The sequence below is a fragment of the Arachis hypogaea genome, chromosome 15 (genome assembly GCF_003086295.3).
Source record: "Arachis hypogaea cultivar Tifrunner chromosome 15, arahy.Tifrunner.gnm2.J5K5, whole genome shotgun sequence".
Classification (NCBI taxonomy): domain Eukaryota; kingdom Viridiplantae; phylum Streptophyta; class Magnoliopsida; order Fabales; family Fabaceae; genus Arachis; species Arachis hypogaea.
The window spans coordinates 116,372,736-116,384,271 of NC_092050.1; the positions used below are offsets into that span (position 1 = coordinate 116,372,736).

General features: G+C 41.5%; 1 non-coding gene across 1 annotated transcript; it reads left to right on the plus strand.

The window, feature by feature from the left end:
* Window positions 1-3,229: 3,229 nt before the first annotated feature.
* LOC112752392 (small nucleolar RNA R71) lies at window positions 3,230-3,337 on the plus strand. Its single transcript, XR_003176831.1, has one exon. It is a non-coding gene; the product is annotated as a small nucleolar RNA R71 (small nucleolar RNA).
* The last annotated feature ends 8,199 nt before the right edge of the window (window positions 3,338-11,536 follow it).

Consider the following 11,536-nt stretch of genomic DNA (forward strand, 5'->3'; position numbering starts at 1 on the left):
CTTTCTCAGTAGTAGTATAATTGGACTGGGCAGTGTCTAAAGTCTTAGACGCATAGGCAATAACAAAGGGATCCTTACCTTCACGCTGAGCCAGCGCTGCTCCTACTGCATGGTTGGAAGCATCGCACATGATTTCAAACGGCTGGCTCCAGTCGGGTCCTCTCACAATTGGGGCTTGAGTTAGAGCAGTCTTCAGCTTATCAAATGCTTGTTTGCAATCTTCACTAAACTCGAACTCAATGTTCTTCTACAGTAATCTGGATAAGGGAAGTGCCACCTTACTAAAGTCCTTAATAAATCTCCTGTAGAAACCTGCATGGCCAAGGAACGAACGGACTTCCCTCACAGAAGAGGGGTAAGGTAAACTAGAAATAACATTCACCTTTGCTGGGTCTACAGAAATGCCATTATTAGATACCACATGTCCTAATACAATCCCTTGTTTTACCATAAAGTGGCACTTTTCGAAATTCAATACAAGGTTTGTATTAACACATCTATCTAATACTCTAGATAATCCATCTAAGCAAAGGTTAAAAGAATCACCATAAACGCTAAAATCGTCCATAAAAACTTCCATACAATCCTCAATAAGATCAGAGAAAAGACTCATCATGCACCTTTGGAAGGTGGCTGGTGCATTGCACAAGCCAAAGGGCATTCTCTTATAAGCATAAGTCCCAAAAGGACATGTAAAAGTAGTCTTTTCCTGATCCTCAAGAGCTATATGAATCTGGAAATAACCTGTGTAACCATCTAAAAAGCAATAATGTGATTTACCTGACAGGCGATCCAGCATTTGATCAATGAATGGAAGTGGGTAGTGATCCTTACGGGTAGCTTGGTTGAGACGCCTATAATCAATGCAGATTCTCCAAGCATTCTGAACTCTAGTTGCTATGAGCTCTCCATGCTCATTTTTAACTGTAGTGACTCCGGACTTCTTGGGCACCACTTGTACTGGGCTTACCCATTCACTGTCTGAAATGGGATATATGATACCGGCCTCCAATAGTCTGGTCACTTCCTTTTTGACAACTTCCAAGATGGTGGGGTTCAATCTTCGTTGGGGTTGACGGACAGGTCTTGCTCCCTCTTCCAAAAATATTCTGTGCACGCATACTTGAGGGTTAATTCCCACTATGTCTGCCAAACTCCACCCAATTGCCTTCTTATGCTTCCTCAGTACATCAAGTAACTGCTCTTCTTGTTGAGAAGTCAGTTCCCTTGCAATAATAACCGGAAGCTTCCGCTCATCCTCAAGATAAGCATATTTGAGATGTGGAGGAAGAGGTTTCAATTCTAACTTTTGATCAGGGGCAGGCTCTGGATTATCTGGGGTTTGTGAAAATGGCGAAGTGTCCTCATTGTTAGTTAAGAGGGTCCCCACACTTGGACCTTGTCCAGTGTGCCTCTCTTCAAACTCTTCTTTTTGAACTTCAGCCACACTTTCATCTATGACATCACACTGGAAGATAGAATGATCTTCTGGGGGGTTGTTAATGACTCCATTCATATTGAAGATCACTATGCGGCCATCTATTTCAAAGGAGTATGTTCTTGAAAAAGCATCCAATTTGAATTTTGATGTTTTCAGGAATGGTCTTCCAAGTAGGATTGATGATGGCTTATCTGAATCATTATGGGGCATCTCCAAGATATAAAAATCAGTGGGAAATGTGAGCCCTTTAATGTTCACCAAAACATCTTCAGCAACTCCAGCCACTGTAATAATGCTTTTATCTGCTAACACAAAACGAGCTGCAGACCTTTTTAAGGGAGGGAGCCTCAGAACATCATATATGGACAAAGGCATTATACTGATACATGCTCCTAAATCACACATGCAATCATAAATTACTACACCACCAATAGTACAACTAACTATGCAAGGACCTGGATCACTACATTTTTCAGGTAATCCTCCCATTAAAGCAGATATGGAACTACCTAAAGGAATAGTTTCTAATTCATTAATTTTGTCTTTATGGATACATAAGTCTTTTAGAAAATTTGCATATTTAGGTACCTGCTGAATAACATCAAAAAGGGGGACAGTTACCTCGACCTTTTCGAATATTTCTACCATTTTAGGATCAGGTTCCAGCTGCTTCCTGGGCTTCCTTGCAAGTTGTGGAAATGGAATGGGAACAGTGGGTTCCGTGGTGCCTGCGCCTTTTGGTGCTTCTTCTTGTGGTTGAGCTATCTCTTCTTCAGCTATGTCCTGTATATCCTCTTCCTCTTCAACATCTTCGACTTCTACCACCTCTTCAGCTGAGGCATATTCTGGTGAGCTTGGTTCCTCCTGATTCCTCCCCTATAGTGTAGTTCCAGACCTCAGGGTGATGGCATTAATGCCTCCCTTTGGATTGGGTAACGGTTGAGAGGGGATTCCAGTGGTGCTTGAAGGTTGGTTACTGGAATTTTGTGCTGAACCAAGCTGTGTCATAAAAGCTTGCAGAGTAGAGGTGAGATCATTCAGACTGGCGTTAATAGTGTTCACGATGGTACTTTCCATGGCCAGTTGTCTTTTCTCAAAAGCTTGTAATAAATCTTCATTAGAAGATACCGAAGAATGAGTAAATTGAGAGGTTTGCTGCTGATTGTTCGGTGGTCCTTGGTTTTGCCTCAGGTGAGGTGCTTGGTAAGGTTGATTTTGCTGCCTGTTGTTGTTATTATTCCACCTCTGATTTCCCTGATTATCTCTGCCTCCCCTGTTATTGTTGTCCCTCCAATTCTGGTTTGAATTGTCCTTCCATCCATGGTTATTATTTCCACTTTGATTGTACCCTTGGTTGGGGCGGTCATAAAAGTTGTGAGTGGATGCCACCATGTTGTCTTCTTGTTGGAGCTACGGGCATTCATCAGTGTAATGGCTGTAATCAGCACAAATTCCGCAAATTCTTTGTGGGACTAGTTGTTGGTTTTGCTGCGGTTGGGTTTACTGAGCTTGTTGATTCAACTGCATTTGCTTCAGCAGGTTGGTCATCTCACAGATGCTTTGAGTTAGAGCAGCAGTCTCTCTGCCAGAAGATACTTCTGCAATGGCTTTTGAACGGCCTTGCTTCTGTCTGTGGTTCCGAGTAGATTCAGCTAAATCACTGATCAATTGCCAAGCCTCATCAGTGGTCTTGTACTTCTTCATAGACCCATTGCTGGCACTTTCCAATGTGGTCTTATCTTGGGGCCTCATACCTTGTGTGATATAGCTGAGTAGCATGCTCTTGTCAATCATGTGGTGGGGGCATGCTTCCAGAAGATTATTGAAGCGCTCCCAGTATTCAAAGAGAGTTTCATTGTCATCCTGAACAATTGTAGAGATATCCTTCCTCAGTTTATCAGTAACTTCAGATGGAAAGAATTTCTCCAGAAACTCCTTTCTGAGTGTATCCCAGTTGGATACATTTGCTATAGGTTGAGTGTAGTACCACTCTCTTGCTATTCCCTCAAGAGAGAACGGAAAAGCTTTCAGCAGAATTGAAGTTTCATCAGTGCCGTCACGCCTGACAGTAGAACAGGCTGCCTGAAAATCTCTCAAGTGCTTGATAGGCTCTTGAGCAGGCAGGCCATGAAACTTGGGCATCAAATTTAATAGTGCGGTCTTTATTTCAAAATCCGTAGCTACCGCTGGATGATGCGCTTGAAACGGTTGCATTGTAAAATCAGGAGCTCCTTCCTCCTGAATGGTAACTCTTCTAGTTGCCATGTTTTCTGCACGTAAAACAACCGAATCAGTAGAACGGGGGCTGGTTTCTTCCTCAGATTCACTTTCAGATCCGCCCTCAGAGCGGGCTAACCTACGCTGTTCTCGCCTTATTCGTGAAATTGTTCTTTCAATTTCAGGATCGAATATTAGCAAGCGCGGATCAGGAAGTGAACGTGTCATTTGACGGAAGAAACATGCAGCTCATAGTAGCAAAATTAAAAAAAATGTAAATAAATAAATTCTAATTAATAAAATTAGCACTCTATTGCAACTCCCCGGCAACGGCGCCAAAAATTGATGGGAAGCAGAAGCTGGTGAATTAAAAATTTATTAAAATGGTTACGTTGCAAGTATAGTTCTTAACTCATCGAAAATCTGCCTATCAATTTAGAAATATGTCACAGAGAGTTTAAATTAAAATTACTGGGAGTTTTAAGTCCCAGGTCGTCTCCCAACGAGTTGCAGAAAAGTGTGCTGTTTTATTAATCAGATGTTCCAAGAAGTTGAGCTAAGTAAATTGGAATTTAAATTGAGGAATTTTAAATAATATAAATAAAAGTCTTGACTGGGAATTGATTTGTTAGAATCTCTATCATTGATGGAGTGATTTTTAAGATTGATTTATAATTAATGGTTACTCTGTTTGGTTATCCTTTACTAGGTAAGGGAAAGTCAAACAAGTTGGAATGCCAGATCTGTTCACAAGTTGCAACCCACTTAGTTCAAAGGGATTGGCGTTGGTGACAGGATAGCAATCCAACATTTAACCCAACTACAAATTTTTCCTTCAATCCTTCCAACTCAAGAGTTCCTTTTAATCAACTCCCCATCAAGTAAGGAAACTACTCACGCATTGTAAATAAAGAATCCATAGCACATGAAAGGGAATTAAAAGAAGACATGATTATTGGAATTGAAATTGAAGTAAAAAGAAATAATCCTTGCATTAATTAATCATAAAAGCATTCAAATACAAAATTGAACAAAGCAAAGAACATGGAAGAATGAAACCAAGTTAAGAAAACGAACTAGAATGACGAAGTCTTGATGCGGGAAATAACTCTTCTCAATGTTCCAATGCTCAGATCAATTCAAAATTAGAATCCTAAAACCTAGAGAGAAAAAACTAAGAGAGTGAAAACTAGATCTAAAAACTACTGAATGAATGTGCGTGTTGTTTCTGCATATTCTCTGACTCTAGTCTACTATTCCGGGCCGAAAACTGGGCCGAAATAAGGTCCAAAATCGCCCCCAGCGAATTCTGCAGATTATGCAGATCGCACATGTCACGCGATCGCGTCATCCATGCGGACGCGTCTCTTGCGCTTTTTCCTCTCCACGCGTTCGCGTCGTCCACGCTACCGCGTCGCTTGGGCTTTCCAATCCGCGTGGCCGCGTGAGCCATGCGACCGCGTCGCTGCGATTTGCTCTCCTTCGCGCGGTCGCGTGAGCCATGCGACCGCGTCACTTCTCGCTGGTTATCTCCTCAAATTCTTGTGTTCCTTCTATTTTTGCTAGCTTCCTCTCCAATCTCCATCTCATTCATGCCCTATAAAGCCTGAAACACTTGACACACATATCACGGCATCGAATGGAATAAAGGAGAATTAAAATTAAATAATTAAACTCTCTAGGAAGCAATTTTCAAACATGTACTGAATTTAGGAAGGAAATCTAAATGCAATATAAATTGATGAATAAGTGGGTAAGGATCATGACAAAAACACACAATTAAACACAATATAAACTATAAAATAGTGGTTTATCAAAGACATAGGCCAACTAATCCTACACTGAGAAAAGGAAAAATGGGTTACTAATCAACAACTCAGACAAAACAGAAAACATCTCGGACAAATACGAAGATAACTCAAACTAAAGCATACAAATGTTAGAAGTTAGATACAGCAACGAAAGGAAACCCCAGGACTCACACCAGGGTCTAGGGGCATGCTTTGGAGGTAGTAACAGAGTAAGGATTCAAAAAAAATCTATAGTCTACGCTCATCTATCAAACATGAAAACAACCCTCATTCAACAACGACACTCCGAAATGAAAGTCACAAATCACAAAAAGACATCAAAGTTATAATCTTTTCACAATTTATCAGCAATAGGATCTCGTAAAGAAAATCATCCATGTCATACAAAACATAAAGCCATCAACATCAAACACACTACGCAGAAGATATCAAAAGATACTACCTTTTTTATAGTCCATTACTCCAAACTCCAAACAAAAAGAGATCTACGTATTCAAAGTAAAAGGGGGCAAAAACAAGTGGTAAATCGAAGAAGCCCTAAAGTAGTGCACATTGCAGAAATGATCAGACACAGCAAATAAAAAAAAGATTCAAACTTTCCAACACGAAGTCAAGCAAGATCAAAACTTCTCAAAATATATATAGCACGGAAAGAGTAAAAAGAAGAAGACCAACCTGTAAAGAAGACGATGAATATCAAAACAAATGGCGAGCCCACACCGACGATCACTTCTGAAAGCAAGGCGAGCACGAAGACGAGAAAACTTAGGGTCAAGAGAATGAAGAAAATCACAGGACGAACCAGAAACAGAAGAGCAAAAAGAAAAGGAGAAGTTACAGAAAACACGGAGAAGGGAAACTAAAAAGAGAGGCTGTGAAATTCAAATGAAGATGCAAAGAGGGAAACAAGAGGAAACGGCAAAGAGTTAAATCAGTATTTAAACCTGTGTACATTCCCAAAGAAAACGCAAAATGCGGGTTCCAATTAAAAAGGGGTGAAAAAAACGCTCCGCATTCAAGCCACTAAATGAAAATTCTACAAAAGATCAAGATGCTCGAGCTCGGCTTCCCCAAGGGAGATCGAAAAAGTCCCAAAAAGGCTCGACCTTAAGAGGAAGACCACACTCAAGCAGCAGCACTATTCATGCCCTGGGTCGAGCTATACGACCCGGGCTGATGGAAGATAAGTCGACCGACCTCTTCAGGTCGGGATTACCCGAGCTCCTCTCAAAGAGCTCGGCCAAATCGCTACAGGGAGCCCAAACAGGCCCAAATAAAGGGACGAAGCCCAATCTAAAGGCAACTAAAGCCTGAAAATATAAGGGCGACTCTCCTCAAGCTAAGATGACTTCACTCCAAAGATAAGATAAGATAACTAACTTATCTCATCCATAAGGGTCACTCCACACTATTATAAATACACTGGAGCACCCAAGTATAACTCATACTCTGATTCTACTAAAAACCTGCTTAAAGCCCATGCTAACTTAAGCATCGGAGTCTCTTGCAGGTACCACCACCCTCCGGTGACAAAGGATAAGCTACATCGGCACCACCACCACCTCCAACAAGTCGAACGTATCAGCTCCAGCCGTCACCGCAAATCTCATCCGAGATCGACCTAACAGTTTCAGGTAACCCGCGGAACAGGTTGCATTGCATTGCATGAGTCTTACTTTCCCCTATTCATTCTTTTTGTCTCCTTGAGCTTAGCATGAGGACATGCTAATTTTTAAGTGTGGGGAGTTTGATAAACCACTATTTTATGGTTTATCTTGTGCTAATTTGAGTGGTTTTTATCAACTTTTTACTCACTTATTCATATGATTTCCATGATTTTAGAATTCCTTCCCAATTTTATTCTATGGTTAAAAACTTGCTTCCTAGACATCTAAATTGCATATTTTTAATCCCCCTTCATACCATTTGATGCCGTGATCTGTGCGTTAAGTGTTTTCAGGTTTTATAGGGCAGGAATGGCTTAAAGGATGGAAAGGAAGCTTGCAAAAAGGGAAGGAGCACAAGAAATAAAGGAGATAACCAGCAAGGAGCGACGCGTATGCGTACCTGATGCGTGCGCGTGATTTGAAGCTTTGCACGGCGACGCGTGCGTGTACCTGATGCGTACGCGTGAGGCGCAAAGATGACCAGCGACGTGTACGCGTGACTGACGAGTACGCGTGACATGCGTAACCTGCAGAAATCACAGAAAATGCTGGGGGCGATTTTGGGCTGAGTTTAGACCCAGTTTTTGGCCCAGAAACACAGACTAGAGCCAGGAGTCAGCAGAGACTCAACACACATTCAAATTACGCATAGTTTTAGTTTTAGTTTGGAATCTTAGAGAGAATTCTACTGCTTCCACTAGGGTTCTTCGTATTCATAGTTTTTAGAGTCTTATGCTTTTGCTTGGGATATTGAGAAGAGTCACTACCTCCGTTGAAGTTTCATTATTCTAGTTTGTTTTCCTATTCCTTTACTCTTTTATTGCCCCCTATTTAGATAAGTATGTTTATGATTTTTGGGATTTATTAATGCAAAGTACTCTTTTTACTTTCAATTAATTTCCAGCTATTATATATTTCATCATGTCTTCCTTTTATCCCCTTTATATGCCTGTGAACGTTATATTCATGTCAATGGAGTAGTTTCCTAACTTGATTGGGAGTTGATTAAGAGGAGAACCTTGAGTTGGAATACTCAAGTGTTAATCTTAACTGGAAGTTGTTGGCTGACTCTCTAGTCTCTGACTCTAATCCTCCCTTAGGAGAGGATTAGGACTTGGGTGATAGAGTTGGTTAGTTAGTTACTTGACTTTCCCTTATTAAGTAAGGGATGACCAAGTAGAACAACAACCTTTTACTATTACACTTGGAAAAATCCAACAAGGATAGAACTTCCAATTAACCTTCTCCCGGTCAAGGCTTTTATTTGAATTATATAAATTCTCTTGTTAATTTTCATTGCTTTAATTTATAATTATTTATTTCTCTGTTTCTCAAACTCAAATATTTCTTGGAAAACCTCTGACCAACAAGCTACACTCTTTTGTCAACTCGTTAGGAGACAACCCGGGATTTCTACTCCCAGTATTTTGTTCTTAATTTTGTGACAACTCTTTTCTAAATTGATAAGCAGATTTTAGTCGGTTAAGAATTGTACTTGCAACGCTATTTTCTTTATAAATTCTTAATCGGCACCTGGCGTGCCACACCCAGGCACGCCAGTAGGCACGCCTTCAATGATATCTTCATTTCCCTTTCCTGAAAGGTTGGCCTGGCGTGCCACGCCTTCACAAGCGTCAGTGGCACGCCCATTGTGCTGCACAAATTCTTCCCTTTGGACAAGTAGCCTGGCATGCCATGCCTTTGAGCATGCTAGTGGCATGCCCATTATGTTATTCCTTGGGTCATCTTTCTGGATCACAAGCCTGGCGTGCCACGCCCAGGCACGCCAGCAGGCATGCCTATAATGATAGCTTGGCGTGCCATGCCTTCGAGCATGCCAGTGGCACGCCCATCATGTTCTAGCCATTTCACCTTTCTGCTTCCTAGGCCTGGCGTGCCACACCCAGGCACGCCAGCATACACGCCCACTTAAGGTCCTTGGCGTGCCACGCTTATGAAAGCGCCAGTGGTACGCCCCTCATACTGTGTCAATATCTCTTTCTGGAATGTAGGCCTGGCATGCCACGCCCAAGCACACCTGTAGACACGCCAATTTTAAGTTCATGGCGTGCCACGCTCATTCAAGCGCCCATGGCACACTCGCAGTACTGCAGCATCCTCACTTCTCTTAAAAACAAGCTTGGCATGCCACGCCCAGGCACACGAGCATACACGCCCATATTGATATTCTTGGTGTGCCATGCCCATGCAAACGCCAGTGGCATGCCCCTTAATGCTGCACAAATTCATTCTCTGGAAGATTGGCCTGACGTGCCACGCCCAGGCACGCCCAGTACGCCCAGTGGCATGCCAGCTTTGCTTGCTTGCTTCCATCCTCTTTGTTGCTCTTTTCTCCTGAAATACATGCAAGATCTAATTTCAAAGTAGTGTTCTACTAATTCCTGATATATCTCTCAATAATGCATTAAATCAGTGAGAATTTATTCATTCTAAGGTCATTCTTTCATGAGAAAATAGATAGATAATGCAAGTCATCACAATACCAAACTTAATTTTTGCTTGTCCTCAAGCAATTCAGAGTTATATGTAAATTGTTCTAACTTTTTGAGACTTGGCCTCTAAGAAAATTCAACTAAGAATCAGAGATAAAGATTAAGTATCTAATCATGCATGAACTTTGTTATTTGCTTTCATATCAAACTGAAACCTTTAGACTTTTGAGGATCCGCATTGTGCTTGCTTCTAGAGCCCTCTTTATGGATTGTCACTGATGAGAGGATAATTTATACTTTTAGGGATGTTTTCATTAGTTTTTATGTTAAATTCACATTTCTGGACTTTACTATGAGTTTGTGTGTTTTTTTGTGATTTCAGGTATTTTCTGGCTGAAATTGAGGGACTTGAGCAAAAATCAGATTCAGAGGTTGAATAAGGACTGCTGATGCTGTTGGATTCTGACCTCCCTGCACTCAAAGTGGATTTTCTGGAGCTACAGAACTCAAACTGGCGCGCTTCCAATTGCGTTGGAAAGTAGACATCCAGGGCTTTCCAGCAATGTATAATAGTCCATACTTTGAATAAGGATTGATGACGTAAAAGGGCATTGAACGTCAGTTCTACGCTGCTGTCTGGAGATAAACGCCAGAAACAAGTCACAAACCAGAGTTGAACGCCAAAAATACGTTACAACCTGGCGTTCAACTCTAGAAAGAGCCTCTGCACGTGCAACATTCAAGATCAGCCCAAGCACACACCAAGTGGGCCCCGGAAGTGGATTTATGCATCAATTACTTACTCTTGTAAGCCCTAGTAACTAGTTTAGTATAAATAGGATTTTTTACTATTGTATTTGACATCCTGGATTGTATTTTGATCCTGTGATCACGTTTTGGGGGCTGGCCATTCGGCCATGCCTGGACCTCTCACTTATGTATTTTCAAACGGTAGAGTTTCTACACTCCATAGATTAAGGTGTGGAGCTCTGCTGTTCCTCAAAGATTAATGCAAAGTACTACTGTTTTTTTATTCAATTCAACTTATTCCGCTTCTAAGATATTCATTCGCACTTCAACCTGAATGTGATGAACGTGACAATCATCATCATTCCCTATGAGCACGTGCCTGACAACCACTTCCGTTCTACCTTCGATTGAATGATTATCTCTTGGATCTCTTAATCAGAATCTTCGTGGTGTAAGCTAGATTGATGGCAGCATTCATGAGAGTCCGGAAAGTCTAAACCTTGTCTGTGGTATTCCGAGTAGGACTCTGGATTGAATGACTGTGACGAACTTCAAACTCGCGAGTGCTGGGCATAGTGACAGACGCAAAAGGAGGGTGAATCCTATTCCAGTATGATCGAGAACCTCAGATGATTAGCCGTGCTGTGACAGAGCATTTGGACCATTTTCACAAGAGGATAGGATGCAGCCATTGATAAGGGTGCTGCCTCCAGACGATTAGCCATGCAGTGACAGCGCATCGGACCATTTTTTAGAGAGGATTAAAGGTAGCCATTGACAATGGTGATGTCCTTACATAAAGCCAGCCATAGAAAGGAGTAAGACTGACTGGATGACGACAGCAGGAAAGCAGAGGTTCAGAGGAACGAGAGCATCTCTATGCGTTTATCTGAAATTCTCACCAATGATTTACATAAGTATTTCTATCCTTATTATTTATTTTCAAAAACTCCATAACTATTTTATATCCGCCTGACTGAGATTTACAAGGTGACCATAGCTTGCTTCATACCAACAATCTCTTTGGGATCGACCCCTTACTCACGTAAGGTTTATTACTTGGATGACCCAGTGCACTTGCTGGTTAGTTGTATCGAAGTTGTGAATGAAAAACAATTTATTAAAGACGTGCGTACAGAGTTTTTGACGCCGTTGCGTGAGATCACAATTTCGTGCACCAAGTTTTTGGCGCCGTTG